Source organism: Pongo pygmaeus, chromosome 6, assembly GCF_028885625.2.
Source record: "Pongo pygmaeus isolate AG05252 chromosome 6, NHGRI_mPonPyg2-v2.0_pri, whole genome shotgun sequence".
Classification (NCBI taxonomy): domain Eukaryota; kingdom Metazoa; phylum Chordata; class Mammalia; order Primates; family Hominidae; genus Pongo; species Pongo pygmaeus.
The window spans coordinates 21577442-21593075 of record NC_072379.2 but is presented as its reverse complement, the minus strand read 5'-3'; the positions used below and the strand labels follow the sequence as shown (position 1 = coordinate 21593075).

General features: G+C 50.0%; 1 protein-coding gene across 19 annotated transcripts in view; it reads left to right on the top strand.

Annotated features, from left to right (window-relative positions):
• Positions 1 to 14228: 14228 nt before the first annotated feature.
• TPST1 (tyrosylprotein sulfotransferase 1) overlaps positions 14229 to 15634 on the top strand; it is a 148144-nt gene continuing 146738 nt past the window's right edge. For 4 of the 19 annotated variants that reach the window (XM_054495247.2, XM_054495249.2, XM_063668337.1 and 1 more), the window contains exon 1: positions 14229 to 14353. The gene's annotated coding sequence lies outside the window, so the exon portion shown is untranslated. Of the gene's footprint in view, positions 15397 to 15634 lie in introns of all 19 variants that reach the window. The other 15 variants (XM_054495243.2, XM_054495245.2, XM_063668336.1 and 12 more) reach the window with 8 other exon arrangements.

The following is a 15634-nucleotide window of genomic DNA, read 5'->3' as shown; positions in this document are numbered from 1 at the left end:
TCTGTCCCTCAGGCTGGAGTGCAGTGGCTCGATCTCAGCTCCCTGCAACCTCCGCCTTTCAGGTTCAAGCAATTCTCCTGCCTGAGCCTCATGAGTAGCTGGGATAACAGGTGCCCACAACCTTACCGGCTAATTTTTTATTTTTAGTAGAGATGGGGTTTCACCATGTTGGCAAGGCTGGTCTCAAACTCCTGACCACAGGTAATCCTCGTGCCTCAGCCTCCCAAAGTGCTGGGGTTACAGGTATGAGCCACCATGCCTGGCCAGGAATGTTCTCATTTTTAGGAGACACTAATGAAGTATTTAGGAGTAAATGGACAGAAGACGGTGTCTGTAGTTTCAAATGATTCAATAACATTAGCAATAATAACCTATCCGTATATATAGAGAGATTAAGCAAATGAGGCAAATGTTAATTGGTGAATCAACAGTTGGACACTTGGTGAATTGTATGGATATTGGAGTTCATGGTATTCTCACAATTTTTTTCTATGTTTAAATTTTTTTCAAAATAAGGTTTTAAATAAAAGCAAGGCTGGGTGCCATGGCTCGTGCCTGTAATCTCAGCACTTTGAAAGGCCAAGGCAGGAGGATCCCTTGAGCTCAGGAGTTTGAGAACAGCCTGGGCAACATAGTGAAACCCGGTCTCTATAAAAAAATTTTTCCCAAGTAGCTGGGATTTATAGGCACATGCCACCACGCCTGGCTAATTTTTGTATTTTTAGTAGAGACAGGGTTTCACCATGTTGGCCAGGCTGGTCTCAAACTCCTGACCTCAGGTGATCCACCCGCCTCAGGCTCCCAAAGTGTTGGGATTACAGGCGTGAGCCACCGCACCCAGTCTAAATTTTTTTTTTTTTTTTTTAAAGCCATGTGTGGTGGCATGCGCCTGTAGTCCCAGCTACTCTAGAGGCTAAGGTGGGAGGATTGCTTGAGCCCAGGAGGTGGAGGCTGCAGTGAGCCAAGATTGCACCACCACACTCCAGCCTGGACAACAGAGTGAGACCCTGTCTCAAAAAAAAAAAAAAAAAAAAAGTAAAAAACAAGGCTGAGTGCGGTGGTTCACGCCTATAATCCCAGCACTTTGGGAGGCCGAGGCAGGTGGATCACCTGAGGTCAGGGTTTCCAGAGCAGCCTGGCCAACATGGTGAAACCTCGTCTCTACTAAAAGTACAAAAATTAGCCAGGCGTGGTGGTGTACACTTGTAATCCCAGCTACTTGGGGGGCTGAGGCAGGAGAATCGTTTGAACCCAGGAGGTGGAGGTTGATTAGCCGAGATAGCGCCACTGCACTTCCTCCTGGGTAACAGAGCAAGACTCTGTCTCAAAAAAAAAAAAAAAAAGTAAAAAGTAAAAAACAAACACAAACCATAGGGCTTTTTGTCTATAGGTAACAGAGATATAGAATAAAGTGAACTGGGCCAGGCGCGGTGGCTCATGTCTGTAATCCCAGCACTTTGGGAGGCTGAGGCAGGCGGATCACGAGGTCAGGAGATTGAGACCGTCCTGGATAACAAGGTGAAACCCCATCTCTACTAAAAAAATACAAAAATTAGCTGGGTGTGGTGGCGGGCGTCTATAGTCCCAGCTACTCAGGAGGCTGAGGCAGGAGAATGGCATGAACCCGGGAGGCGGAGCTTGTAGTGAGCCGAGATTGGGCCACTGCACTCCAGCCTGGGCAACAGAGCGAGACTCTTGTCTCAAAAAAAAATAAAAAATAAAAAAGAATAAAGTGAACTGATGATTCTTAAGGGAAATGCTGTCCCATCGTTCAGTTGACTCCATCTCATCAAATATTCCCAGGCCTGTCATGGGCCTGTCATAACAGCTTCCTATCTATCTGATGTAGGTGAGGGTGGAGAACCACACAAATACACAAAGAAAGAGAGTACAAAGTAGATTGGGAGAAGTGCCTTAAGAAAGGAATAAATCAGGCTGGGCAGGGTGGCTCATGCCTGTAATCCCTGTGCTTTAGGAGGCTGAGGCTGAAGGATCTCTTGAGGCCAAGAGTTAGAGACCAGTCTGAACAACATAGAGAGACCCCTGTCTCTACACAAAACTTAAAAATTAGCTGGATGTGGTGACGTGTGCCTGTGGTCCTAGCTACTCAAGAGGCTGACGAGGGAGGATCACTTGAGCCCAGGAGTTTGAGGTTGCAATGAGCTATGATCATGCCACTGCACTCCAGCCTGGGTGACAGTGAAATATAATCTCTAAAAAAGAAAGAAAGAAAACGGAAGGAAGAAAGGAAGGAAGGAATGAAGGAAGGAAGGAAAACAGGAGGGAGGGAGGGAAGGATGGAGGGAGGGAGGGAAGGAAGGAGAGAAGGAGGGATGGAAGGAGATAGGGAGGGAAGGAAGGAGGGAAGGAAGGAAGGAAGGAAGGAAATAAATAAATCAGGGTACAGATCACAAGAGTCGTAGAGATGGGTCCCTGCCTAGCAGAATTGGCTTTCGTGGTGTGATGTGAAAGTTGGCTGAAGTTTTGCTGGCAGAGTTATGCTGGGAAACACAGGTGGATGGAGCTGCAGGAGGAAAGGAATAGAAGCGGAGCCCTGAGCACACTAAGGGATGAGTAAGTCATCATGGCCTTGAGTGCTTTTGCTAAGCATGCTTGTCTTTCTTTCTTTTCCCTCCCTCCCTCCCTCCCTCCCTTCCTTCCTCCCCGTTCCCTTCCCCTCCCCTCCCCTCTCCTTCCTTTCCCTTTCTTTCTCTTTTTCTCTTTCTTTCTTTCTCTTTCCCTCCCTCCCTCCCTCCCTCCCTTCCTTCCTTCCTTCCTTCCTCTCTTTCTCTCTTTCTTTCCTTTTCTTTTTTTTTTTTTTTGACAGTCTCACACTGTTGCCCAGGCTGGAGTGCAGTGACGCGATCTTGGCTCACTGCAACCTCCACCTCCCAAGTTCAAGCGATTCTCTGCCTCAGCCTCCCAAGTAGCTGGGATTACAGGCACACGCCACCATGCCTGGATAATGTTTGTATTTTTAGTAGAGACAGGGTTTCACTATGTTGGCCAGGCTGGCCTCGAACTCCTGACCTTGTGATCTGTCTGCCACAGCCTTCCAAAGTGCTGGGATTACAGGCATGAGCCACTGTGCCTGGACTCATGCTTTTCCTCTACCTTTCTTAGGTTCAGTGACTGGAGCCTGCAAATTAAACTGACAAAAGACAGATTAACAGGAGAAAAGTTTTTTTTTTTCCTCTTTAATACAGAGTTTTGCTCTTGTTGCCCAGGCTGGAGTGTAATGGCATGATCTCGGCTCACTGGAACCTCTGCCTTCCGGGTTTAAGCGATTCTCCTGCCGCAGCCTCCCAAGTTGCTGGGATTACAGGTGCATGCCACCATGCCCGGCTAATTTTTTGTATTTCTAGTAGAGATGAGTTTTTGCCATGTTGGCCAGGCTGGTCTCGATCTCCTGACCTCATGTGATCCACCTGCCTCAGCCTCCCAAAGTGCTGGGATTACAGGCCTGAGCCACCGTGCCCGGCTGAGAAAAGGTTTATTTCACATGCATCTGAGAACCAACAAAAAAACCCAGCTGGCTCTTTAAGTATTTAGAATTAAAGATTTACATATCTAATTTAGGAGTGGGGAGGAAGGAGGGAGATATGGGCTTTCACCTACAATAACCTGTGGGAAGTTAAGTATCGGAGGGAAACTAATGGAAGAGAAAGGTTATTTAGTAAGGTTTCTTTCTTTCCTTTTTTTTCTTTTCTTTTGGAAATGGAGTTTCACTCTGTCACCCAGGCTGCAGTGCAGTGGTGCAATCTCTGCTCACTGCAACCTCCACTTCCTGGGTTCAAGCAGTTCTCCTGCCTCAGCCTCCTGAGTAGCTGGGATTATAGGCACCTGCCACCATGCCCAGATAATGTTTGTATTTCTAGTAGAGACCATATTTCACCACATTGGACAGGCTGGTCTCAAATTCCTGACCTCAGGTGATCCTCCCACCTCGGCCACCCAAAGTCCTGGGATTACAGGGGTGAGCCACCATGCCTGGCCAATTTAGTAAGGTTTCTTAGTCTTGTGTGATAAGAGTTATCTGCCAGTTGCTTTCAGAGAACAACTAATATAAATTTCCTTTACGAAAGGGAAATTTATGCTCCAATTTTAGGGAGAAAGGGGGAAGACAGAGAGCTCCTATGTTTGCTGTTTGTTTCTTAATTGCCTTCAGCTCAAAATAAGCCTTATGCCAAAATGGCATATTTGAGGGTGGCATATTCTGAACCCTTCATATGTAATTGATCACCAGATTCTCCACTAAACTCTAAGCCCAATAATGGTAGCAGGACCCGGTTGTGGTGGCTTACGTCTGTAATCTCAGCATGTTGGAAGGCTGAGGCAGGCGGATCACTTAAGGCCAGGAGTTCGAGACCCGCCTGACCAACATGGTGAAACCTCGTCTCTACTAAATACAAAAATTAGCCAGGTATGGTGACACGCGCCTGTAATCTCAGCTACTCGAGAGGCTGAGGCATGAAAATCACTTGAACCCAGGAGGCGGAGGTTGCAGTGAGCCAAGATTGTGCCACTGCACTCCAGCCTGGGCGACAGAGTAAGACTCTGTCTCAAAAAAAAAAAAAAAAAAAAGGAATGGTAGCAGGGACTCTCTTGGTCACTGCTGTGTCCTCAGAGCCTAGAACGGTGCTTGGTGTGGGGCTTTGGCAAAGCCTGTGTGCTGGTGTCCCCTGGATCCTGCAAGAGTCTTCTAGCCCTTGAAGAAGGTGCTTGCCCTGGGAAAGGGACTTGGGAGGGTGGCAAGAAACTGGTAGCCCTTCTAGCCTTTTTTTTATTGTTTGTTTTTTTGAGACAGAGTCTCGCTCTGTCGCTCAGGCTGGAGTGCAATGGCGTGATTTCGGCTCACTGCGACCTCCACCTCCCCTGTTCAAGTGATTCTCTTGCCTCAGCCTCCCAAGTAGTTGAGATTACTGGTGCCCACCACTATGCCTGGCTAATTTTTGTATTTAGTAGAGACAGGGTTTTGCCACGTCGGTCAGGCTGGTCTCGAACTCCTGATCTCAGGTGATCCGCCCGCCTCAGCCTCTGAAAGTGCTGGGATTACATGCGTAAGCCACTGTACCCTTTTTTTTTCTTTCTTTTTTGACAAAGTCTCACTCTTGTTGCCCAGGCTGGAGCGCAGTGACGCAATCTTGGCTCACTGCAACCTCTGCCTCCCAGGATTAAGCAATTCTCCTGCCTCAGCGTCCTGAGTAGCTGGGATTACAGGTGCCCACTGCCACACCCGGCTAATTGTTGTGTTTTTAGCAGAGATGGGTTTCACCATGTTGGCCAGGCTGGTCTCAAACTCCTGACCTCAAGTGAACCGCCTGCCTTGGCCTCCCAAAGTGCTGGGATTACAGGCGAGAGCCACTGCACCTGGCCCTCCCAGCCTCTTTAACCAGGGACGGAAAGCTAAGCCACAGGAGGAAATGGCACTCTTGAAGCAGGTCACCAGGGGCCTGAGCAGGCCCTGTCCAAGGGGTAGCGTGCAGGTAGGGTAGTGTGGTAGTCAGTCCTGGTCTGCGCTGGTGTCACTGGTCAGCATCTGTGGACAGGGAAGGGCCAGCTGCTCCCTGAAGCACCTCCCACTCAGCCTCTCCTTCCTGGAGCTTCTCCCCACTCTGAGAGTCCTAGACTTGCCTAAGAGGGGAAGGCATACCCCTGGAACTATTTCACCCCATACTTAGAAGCTGGGTGCTTAGAAGCACACAGAGCCCCTCTTTAGTGTAATCTAAGCCCCTCATCCTATATCTCCAACTCAGCAGTTCTCAAACCTGGTAGGGGAACAGAATTTATTGGGGAGGCTTTTTTTTTTTTTGAGACAGAGCCTCACTCTGTCACCCAGGCTGGAGTGCAGTGGTGCAATCCCAGCTCACTGCAACCTCCACCTCCCTAGTTCAAGCAATTCCCCCGCCTCAGCCTCCCAAGTAGCTGAGATTACAGGTGCACGCTACCACGCCCGGTTAATTTTTTTGTATTTTTTATATTTTTTAGTAAAGACAGGGTTTCACCATGTTGGCCAAACTTGTCTCGAACTCCTGACCTCAGGCAATCCACCTGCCTCAGCCTCCCAAAGTGCTGGGATTACAGGCGTGAGCTACTCTGCCTGGCCTTTTTTTTTTTTTTTTTAGACAGATCTTCCTCGGTTGCCCAGGCTGGAGTGCAGTGGCATGATCATAGCTCACTGCAGTCTCGAACTCCTGGGTTCCAGCAATTGTCCCACCTCAGCCTCCCAAGTAGCTGGGACTACAGGTGCACACCACCACACCTGGTTCACTATTTTTGTAGAGAGCCGGTCTCACTATGTTGTCCAGGCTGGTCTCAAACTCCTGGCCTCAAGAGATGTTCCTGCCCAGCCTCCCAAGTAGCTGGGACTGCAGGCATGCATTACTACACTAGCTAACTTTTTTTTTTTGAGACAGAGTCTCGCTCTGTTGCCCAGGCTGGAGTGCAGTGGCGCGATCTCGGCTTACTGCAAGCTCTGCCTCCTGGATTCATGCCATTCTCCCGCCTCAGCCTCCCGAGTAGCTGGGACTACAGGTGCCCACCACCACGCCTGGCAAATTTTATTTTTGTATTTTTAGTAGAGATGGGATTTCACCGTGTTAGCCAGGATGGTCTCGATCTCCTGACCTCGTGATCTACCCTCCTCGGCCTCCCAAAGTGCTGGGATTAAACTCGTGAGCCACCGTGCCTGGCCCATGCTGGCTAATTTTTAAAAATTTTTTTGTAGAGCTGAGGATCTCCCTATGTTGACCAGGCTGGTCTTGAACTCCTGGCCTCAGGCGATCCTCATGCCTTGGCCTCCCAAAGTGTTAGGATTACAGGCGTGAGCCACTGTGCCTGACCTTTGTTTTTTTTTAAGTGGAGACAGGGTCTCTCTATGTTGCCCAGGCTGGAATTCCTGGCCTTAAGCGATCCTCTGTCTTGGCCTCCCACAGTGCTAGGATTACAGGTGTGAACCACCTCGCATAGTTCTATTATTATTATTCTTTTTAAATGAAGTGTAACAAACATACAGAAAAGACCAGGCATGGTGGCTCACTCCTATAATCCCAGCACTTTGGGAAGCTGAGGCGGGAGGATCACTTGAGCCCAAGAAGTTCAAGACCAGCCTGGGCAATACAGTGAAACCCCCGTCTCAATTAAAGAAAAATAAAATAAAATTTTAAAAAATACAGAAAAGCCCACATGTATATGTAGCTTGATGAAGTTTCACAAAGTAAATAAACCAGCTAATTGCTCCCATTTCAAGAAACAGCATATCACCAGCCAGTCTCTCTGAAGACACCCTAATGCTGCCCGTCAATCACTAGCCCACCCTGTCTCACTGTGGGGGTTATGGGGAGTTCCTCCCAGATCTTCTGCTTCCTAAAACTGCGGAGAGGCTGGTGTTTACTTTACTAAGCTATGCAGGTAGTTTAGATGCATGGTGAGGTTTGGAAAACATTCCTGGAAGCCTTACAATCTCCTTGGTCATAAGTAAAACTAGAGGATGCCTTGCTCTCAGCCTGGAACACAGCACAGCTGTCTGTCTGGGCTTCCCTAAGGAGCAGTGAACATTTCCTGAATCTGGGGTCTGCAGAGCACATGGTGGCAGCTCCCGGGTTCAGGAAGCCCAGTTGGTTGGCTCCAGCCTGGGCATGTGGCCCTCTCTCCCTGGCAGGAGTTGCATGAAGAGGTATTTTTGGAAAGTGTAGGAATTCTGTAGCCACTTGGAAAATGCCTGCTCATAGGCTGGGCTGAATTTTCATTTTCAAATGATGATGTGGCTGAAGGGCCTGACCTGCCCAGTTTTCCAGGATCTAGGGGTGGAGAAAGTCAGGAGTCCTGCTCACATTTTCCTTTTTCTTTAAATTGTATCACCCTTTTCTTTCTGCCTTAAATCCCTGTATCCCAGAAGCTTCAAGAGAACTGTGAGGTGCCTCCCGCAGGCCATTGACTCTCTGATGCTGTGTGCAGGTAAGTGTTTCATCTCGTCCCAAATTAGCCAGGGCTTTTAGGTCACTTTAGGTGGAGTGAAAGCTTAACTCTCAGTTCTCTGTCAAAGATCTTTGGCTCTGGAGTCCTCTCCTGGAGTCTCCCTGGCCTTTCCTGGCAGGACCCTGAGTGACCCAAGTGTCCTCCTCTTCTCCCTGGGTCCCGGCTCCCGGCTCCCGGCTCCCGTGCCCTGCTGGCCTTCTTTGACAATTGCAGCGTTTGCTGTTCATCTAGCCATTCATTACCTGTCCATCCATCCATCCAAACATCCATCCAGTGCCAGGCCAGTTGCTGCTGGTTGTGACAGACACATTCATCTCCTTTTTTTTTTTTTTTTTTTTGAGATGGAATCTTGCTCTGTCTCCCAGGCTGGAGTGCAGTGGTGCAATCTCAGCTCACTGCAACCTCCACCTCCTGGGTTCAAGTGATTCTCCTGCCTCAGCCTCCCGAGTAGCTGGGATTACAGGCGCCCACCACCACACCCAGCTAATTTTTGTATTTTTAGTAGAGATGGGGTTTCACCATGTTGGCCGGGCTGGTTTCGAACTTCTGACCTCAAGTGATCTGATCACCTTGCTTCCTGAAATTCTGGGATTACAGGCGTGAGCCACTGTGCCTGGCCTCAAATTTTTCATTTCTGAGGGACTCCCCATCTCTGCCATTTCCCACCTCTGCCACCATCTTCCCTCCATGCCAGACCCCAAAATGAAAATGCCATGAAGAGAGCTTTGCTGCTGCATTTGTGTCCTTTTTTTTTTTCTTTTTTTTTTTTTTTTTTTCTGGGACGGAGTCTCGCTCTGTCACCCAGGCTGGAGTGCAGGGGCACTATCTCGGTTCACTGCAGCCTCTGCCTCCTGGGTTCAAGGAATTTGACTGCCTCAGTCTCCTGAGTTACTGGGACTACAGCCGCGCGGCACCATGCCCGGCTAATTGTTGTATTTTTAGAGAGGAGGTTTCACCATGTTGGCCAGGATGGTCTTGATCTCCTCACCTTGTGATCCTCCCGCTTCGGCCTCCCAAAGTGCTGGGATCACAGGCGAGAGCCACTGCGCAGGGCCTGTGTCCTTCTTAAGAGCAAAGCAATGCCAACAACCCCCAAAGCAAAAGCGCTGGAGAACAATGCTGCCTTTTCAGTTCTCAAAGCCTGCACATTCCTAGGTATGTTGCATAGACTTTCCCTCTAGGAGGTGAGGTTGCTCTAGTAAGGAGTCCTCACTCATCCTTGGCCAGGTCTTCTCTAGAGGTGAATTCCCAAGGTAGAAGCGGTGCAAAGGCTGACCTAGAGGAGAGAGACTCGCAGCTCTCACTGGGATGGCAGCAAGCACTGGCCCATTTTCTCCTCTTCTTGGCTCTGCCAGGGTTGCGTAGGCTGTTTGGAAGAAAACAGGCTGTGAGCCCTTTGAATTGCCTGAAGATGGGGCAAAGCCATCTATACACAGGTGACGTTATCTTTTTTTTTTTTTTGAGATGGAGTTTCACTCTGTCACCCAGGCTGGAGTGCAGTGGCGCAATCTCGGCTCACTGCGAGCTCCACCTCCCGGGTTCACGCCATTCTCCTGCCTCAGCCTCCCGAGTAGCTGGGACTACAGGCACCCGCCATCACGCCCGGCTAATTTTTTTGTATTTTTAGTAGAGACGGGGTTTCACCGTGTTAGCCAGGGTGGTCTTGGTCTCCTGACCTCATGATCCACCTGCTTCGGCCTCCCAAAGTGCTGGGATTACAGGCGTGAGCCACCGCGCCCGACTGAGGTTATCTTTTTTTTATTTTTTTAAGACAGAGTTTTGTGCTGTTGCTCAGGCTGGAGTGCAGTTGCACAGTCTCCGCTCACTGCAGCTTCCACATCCTGAGTTCAAGTGATTCTCCTGCCTCAGCCTCCTGAGTTGCTGGGATTACAGGTGTGCACCACCACACCTGGCTAATTTTTGTGTTTTTAGTAGAGATTGGGTTTCACCATGTTGACCAGGCTGGTCTCAAACTACTGATCTCAAGTGATCTGCCCTCCTCAGACTCCCAAAGTGCTGGCATTACAGGTGTGAGCCACCATACCTGGCTGATGCTCTCTGGTGAGGTGATCTAATTCTGGGCTGATCACTTGGAGAGGTAAAGCCCAGGAGAGAAAACAGAAACACAGAAAGAGTGTTCAGAATCTATGAGGCTCATTAAATTACACAGAGGAATAGAAATGTGGTGTGAATCAGATGTGCATACCGGCTTGGACAGTTTTTCAGGAACGAGTTTTCCTTTAAAAAAAAGTTATGTATTCATTCCTTGTAAATAGGTAATACAGGCCAGGCGTGATGGCTCATGCCTATAATCCCACCACTTTGGGAGGCCAAGGCTGGAGGACTGCTTGAGCCCAGGAGTTCAAGACCAGTTTGGGCAACATAGCAAGATCCCATCCCTACAAAAAAAAAAAAAAAAAAAAAAAGTAAAAGGCTGGGCACGGTGGCTTACACCTGAAATCCCAGCACTTTGGGAGGCCAAGGTGGACAGATCACATGAGGCCAGGAGTTCGAGACCAGCCTGGCCAACATGGTGAAACCCTGTCTCTACTAAAAATACAAAAATTAGCTGGGCGTGGTGGCGGGCACCTGTAATCCCAGCTACTCGAGAGGCTGATGCAGGAGAATTGCTTGAACCTGGGAAGCAGAGGTTGCAGTGAGCCGATATCATGCCACTGCACACCAGCCTGGGCAACAGAGCGAGACTCTGTCTCAAAAAAAAAAAAATTAGCAGGGAGTGGGTGGCATGCACCTTTAGTCTTAGCTACTCAGGAGGCTGAGGTTGGAGGATCGCTTGAGCCCAGGCGTTTGAGGCTGCAGTGAGCTATGACTATGCCACTGACTCCAGTCTGGGTGACAGAATGGGACCCTGCCTATTAAAATAAGAAAAAAAAAAAAAAGGTAATCCAAGCACATAGCACATAATTTTTAAAGGTGCCCAAGAGTACATAGCAAAGAATTAGTCTCTTTCCTATTCCTGTGCCCAAGTCCTTCAGTTTCCCTCCCAGAGACAACACTGTTACCAATTTAATGTGTGCATCTTTCTTGATATTTCCTCTGAAAATAACAAGTGTGTGTGTATGTGCATTTTAAATATATACAAATGGGTATATTATACACACTGTTTTGAACTTTGTTCTTTTCACTTGAGTATATTTTGGAGTCTTTTTTTCCTTCTAGCACATATACTATATGTGTTGGGGCAGATTTAGAAAGCGGGCAAAGTTCATCTTGTTCTCAATAACCCTGAGCTTCGCTTCAGATCAAGCTGCTTCTTACTTCTGCCTCAGAGGCTGGACCCTGTCAGCTATAGACAGTGTAGTCCCCGGATCACTTGAAGCCGTCCTGCTCAGTGAGACATCCTGCTGTGTGACGGGTTTCACTGAAAGGATCGTGTCCTTTCTTCTTACTGAATTCCCCACATCTAGAATTCGTTCTCACAGTTTAATACGTGCTAGGAGGACCAGTGTCAGCTCCCCACGTGGCTACTCAATTCTTTTTCTAGGTCTTATAGGTGGGGGAAGGATTTTCTGGGCAGTGTGGGAGGTCATCTCAGATCTCCATCTCTACTTTGTGGAAAGAGCCTGGCAGGGGCTGTGCACCGGTGGTGGCTTCCATATTACTGAGGTCACGGTGAGTCCTTTTCCTGAAGAGGTCTGAAATGTAGAAAGCAGAATGTAACTTGGCCCTTGCTTAATATTAAAAGACTGGTTAGAGGATCGCTTGAAGTCAGAAGTTCGAGACTAGCTTGGGCAACATAGCGAGACCCTGTCTCTAAAAACAAAACAAAGGCTGGGCGCGGTGGTTCACACCTGTAATCCCAACACTTTGGAAGGTGGAGGCGGGCAGATCATCTGAGGTCAGGAGTTCGAGACCAGCCCGGCCAACATGGCGAAACCCTGTCTCTAATAAAACTACAAAAAAATTAGCTGGGCATGGTGGCAGGCACCTGTAATCCCAGCTACTGGGGAGGCTGAGGCTGAAGAATCACTTGAACCCGGGAGGCGGAGGTTGTAGTGAGCCAAGATCATACCATTGCACTCCAGACTGGGCAACAAGAGCGAAACTCCATCTCAAAACAAAAACAAACAAACAACAAAATTGCTGTCTACCATCTTATAGTCAGTTTTCTTATCTATCTCTCTGTGTGTGTGTATACACCCACACACATATACACACACACACACACACACATATATAATTATTATTTTTTTTTGGGTGAGAGGCAAGGTCTCAGTCTGTCACCCAGGCTGGAGTGCAGTGGTGCCATCATGGCTCATTGCAGCCTAGAACTCCTGGGCTCACGGGATTCTCCTGCCTGGGTTTTCCAAAGTGCTGGGATTACAGGTGTGAGCCACCACACCCAGTCAGCTGGTTATCTGTAGAAGGAGATATCATATGTACCTTAGACAGTTGCTGTATTGATCAAATGAGGTCCACACAAAAACTTTTTTTTTTTTTTTTGAGACGGAGTCTCCCTCTGTTGCCCAGGCTAGAGTGCAGTGGTACAATCTTGGCTCATTGCAACCTCCACCTTCCGGGTTCACGCCATTCTCCTGCCTCAGCCTCCCGAATAGCTGGGACTACAGGCGCCCGCCACCACGCCCAGCTACATTTTTGTATTTTTAGTAGAGACGGGGTTTCACTGTGTTAACCAGGATGGTCTCGATCTCCTGACCTTGTGATCTGCCTGTCTCAGCCTCCCAAAGCACTGGGATTACAGGCGTGAGCCACTGCGCCCGGCCACACACAAAAACTTCTACACAAATGTTCATAGCAGCATCATGTATAATAGCCAAAAAAGTAGAAACAGATGTCCATCAATGGATTAATGGATAAATAAAAGATGATGTCCAGCCAGGCACAGTGGCCCATGCCTGTAATCCCAGCACTTTGGGAGGCCAAGGCAGGCAGATCACTTGAGGCCAGGAGTTCAAGATCAGCCTGGGCAACTTGATGAAACCCCGTCTCTACTAAAAATATAAAAATTAGCCAGGCATGGTGGCACATGCATGTAATTCCAGCTACTTTGGAGGCTGAGGCACGAGAATCACTTGAGCCTGGGAGGTGGAGGTTACAGTGAGCCAAGATCACATAACTCCACTCCAGCCTGGGAGACAGAGTGAGACTCTTCTCAAAAAAAAAAAAAAAAGGTGATGTCTGTATAATGGACTATTATTCGGCCATAACAAGGAATGAAGTGCCGATACATGCTACAACATGGATGAACTTTGAAAATATTATACTATGTGCAAAGGAAGGTAAGTTACCTTCCCGGGTTCAAGCAATTCTCCTGCCACAGCCTCCCCAGTAGCTGGGACGACAGGCGCCCGCCACCGTGCCCGGCTAATTTTTGTATTTTTAGCAGAGACGGGGTTTCACTATGTTGGCCAGGCTGGTCTCAAACTCCTGACCTCAGGTGATTCACCAGACTTGGCTTCCCAAAGTGCTGTGATTAGAGGCATGAGCCACCGCACCTGGCCTAGTAGAGAGCAATTTTGAATACAGCTGTTAGATTCTGCACTCATGCCTTCTCTAATCCATGTCACCGGAGTAGAAATAATTGCTTTGACAGAACCTGGTGTAGATGTGTCTGTAGGAAGAAACTGTAAAATGAATGGATCATTTCGTGAAATATCTGCCCTTTCCCCACCTTTCTTTTGCTTCTTTGCCTTTTTCTCCCTAGTCTTTTAGGGCGTCAGCCCCCCACCTCTGTGGTTGGGAGGGACTATTGCACGTCTACACTCTCGTGCGAATGAAATAGTGTTTGAGTTCGTTATTTGCATTTGCGCGTTATCTCCCCCAGGAGATGACAGCTTCTCTGCCAGCAGCGGGCAAAGGTGGGCTCTGAAGCAGAGGAGGGGAATTACCAGGAAAACCTCATTTTCTTCTCCTGTCCTAGGGTTTCACTGATGAAGGCCTCTGGGCCACCCACGTTGGGGGTGGGGGCGGTGAGGACCGCCACCTGCCCGCGGCTCCCCTGCAGCCAGGCCAAGCGCGCCGTTGCTAGGGCAACCACCCGGCCAGGCCTGCGGCTGCCGGGAAGCCCCCTCGGCAGCGCGCACGGGTAGGGCTGTGGGGGCGCTGGCCGGCTGCGACGTCGGACCCCCGCCCCTCGGCGCCTGCCAGACTCAGCTCCATTCCCAGTCCCGCCTCCCTCGGTGGGCGGCAGGCCGGAACTCACGAATCAGAGCAGCTGACACATCGTCCGCTAAGCCAATCGCAGCAGATGTGTGATCCCGCCACCGCCCCGGACCCTGGCGGTTGGCGCTGAGTCGGGGACCGCGGGAGTCGCTGCTGAGGCGGCCTCGGTTGCGGTACGGAACGGTGCTGCTCTGCGGGGCCGGTCCAGGCTGGCAGCTGCCGGCGCTTGGCGGTGAGGGCGGGCTCCCGAGTGGCCCCCCACCGAAGGCGGTGGGACCAGCGGCTGAGGCCAGGATGCCGTCCAGGCGGCGCGGCGGCTCCTCACTCATCCCAGGTTAGGGGGACGCGGCGCTCGCTGCGGCTCCGCTCCCCTCTCGTCTCCTCACACCCGGCCCCGTTCCTCGTCCTGGCATCCCTTGGCCCCTTGTCGCCTTCTGCTCGGTGCCTCCCAGTTGTCCAACCCCGCCCCCGAGCGCAGAGCCCCGGGTCTCGCCCGTCCGGCCCCTGCTCCCACGCCCCTTCCCCCATCGCCGGCGTTTCCCGGGCTCGGCTTCGCCCCGGCCGCGGGGGCCTCTCCCCTCTGCCCCTTCTCTCCCTTCTCGCAGCCCTGGGACCACGTCCTAGCCCCACAGTCCCCTGGGATGAGACCTCGTCTCGCCGGGATCGGACATTTGCCCCCACCTCTACCCCGGCTGCGCTTCTTGAGCTCATCGCCCCATCATCCTACCCTTTGTACGTAGTCCTGTCTGCATGGCAGTCGCCCGCCCCGCTCCAGGTGTCCCTGGGTCTTGCCCTTTTGCTCCTAAGCACCTTCCTTTCCCAACTCGCCTCTTCTCCCCTCACTTTGACCACCCACCATCGTGATCTCCTCTTCTTTCCCTTACTCTTAAACCTCCAGACACTTTCCCACTCTGGAATGCCAGATTCATCGCTTTTTTTTTTTTTTTTTTTTTTTAAAAGAGATGGAGTCTCTTATGTTGCCCAGGCTGGCCTCGAACTCCTGACCTCAAGCTATCCTTCTGCTTCGGCCTCCAAAGTGCTGGGATTACAGGCGTGAGCCACTGCGCCCGGCTCAAATCCATAGTGTAATATCTTCATCAGCTGCACCCCATAACATGTAAAGTCCCTTGCCCAGAGTCTAGCACACAGTAGGCCTGGCACATGGTAGGTGGTCACGCATGTTAGCCTCTTCCTCCTTCCAGGCGTGTTGTACTTTCCAGATGATGGTAGCAAGAAGTCCAGTGTCCACAGGGATTTGACTCTGCCTGAAGAATGGTATGGGAGATGGCAGGAGAAATTGGTGAACTCCAGTAAAGCGATTAAATGGTCAATTACTTACTGCATTCATTAAGAAGAAACAATTCTGCTATCCGTGCCATGTACTGTTTTATGTTAACTGCCTTTGTAAAGGATTCTTAGGCTGCTAGTCAGCGGGCTTTGCAGTATAATTACTCCCCATCAGCTCTCCATCCCCATCTGCAGTGTTTGGGGAAACTTTCTTTTTAGGAAAGAA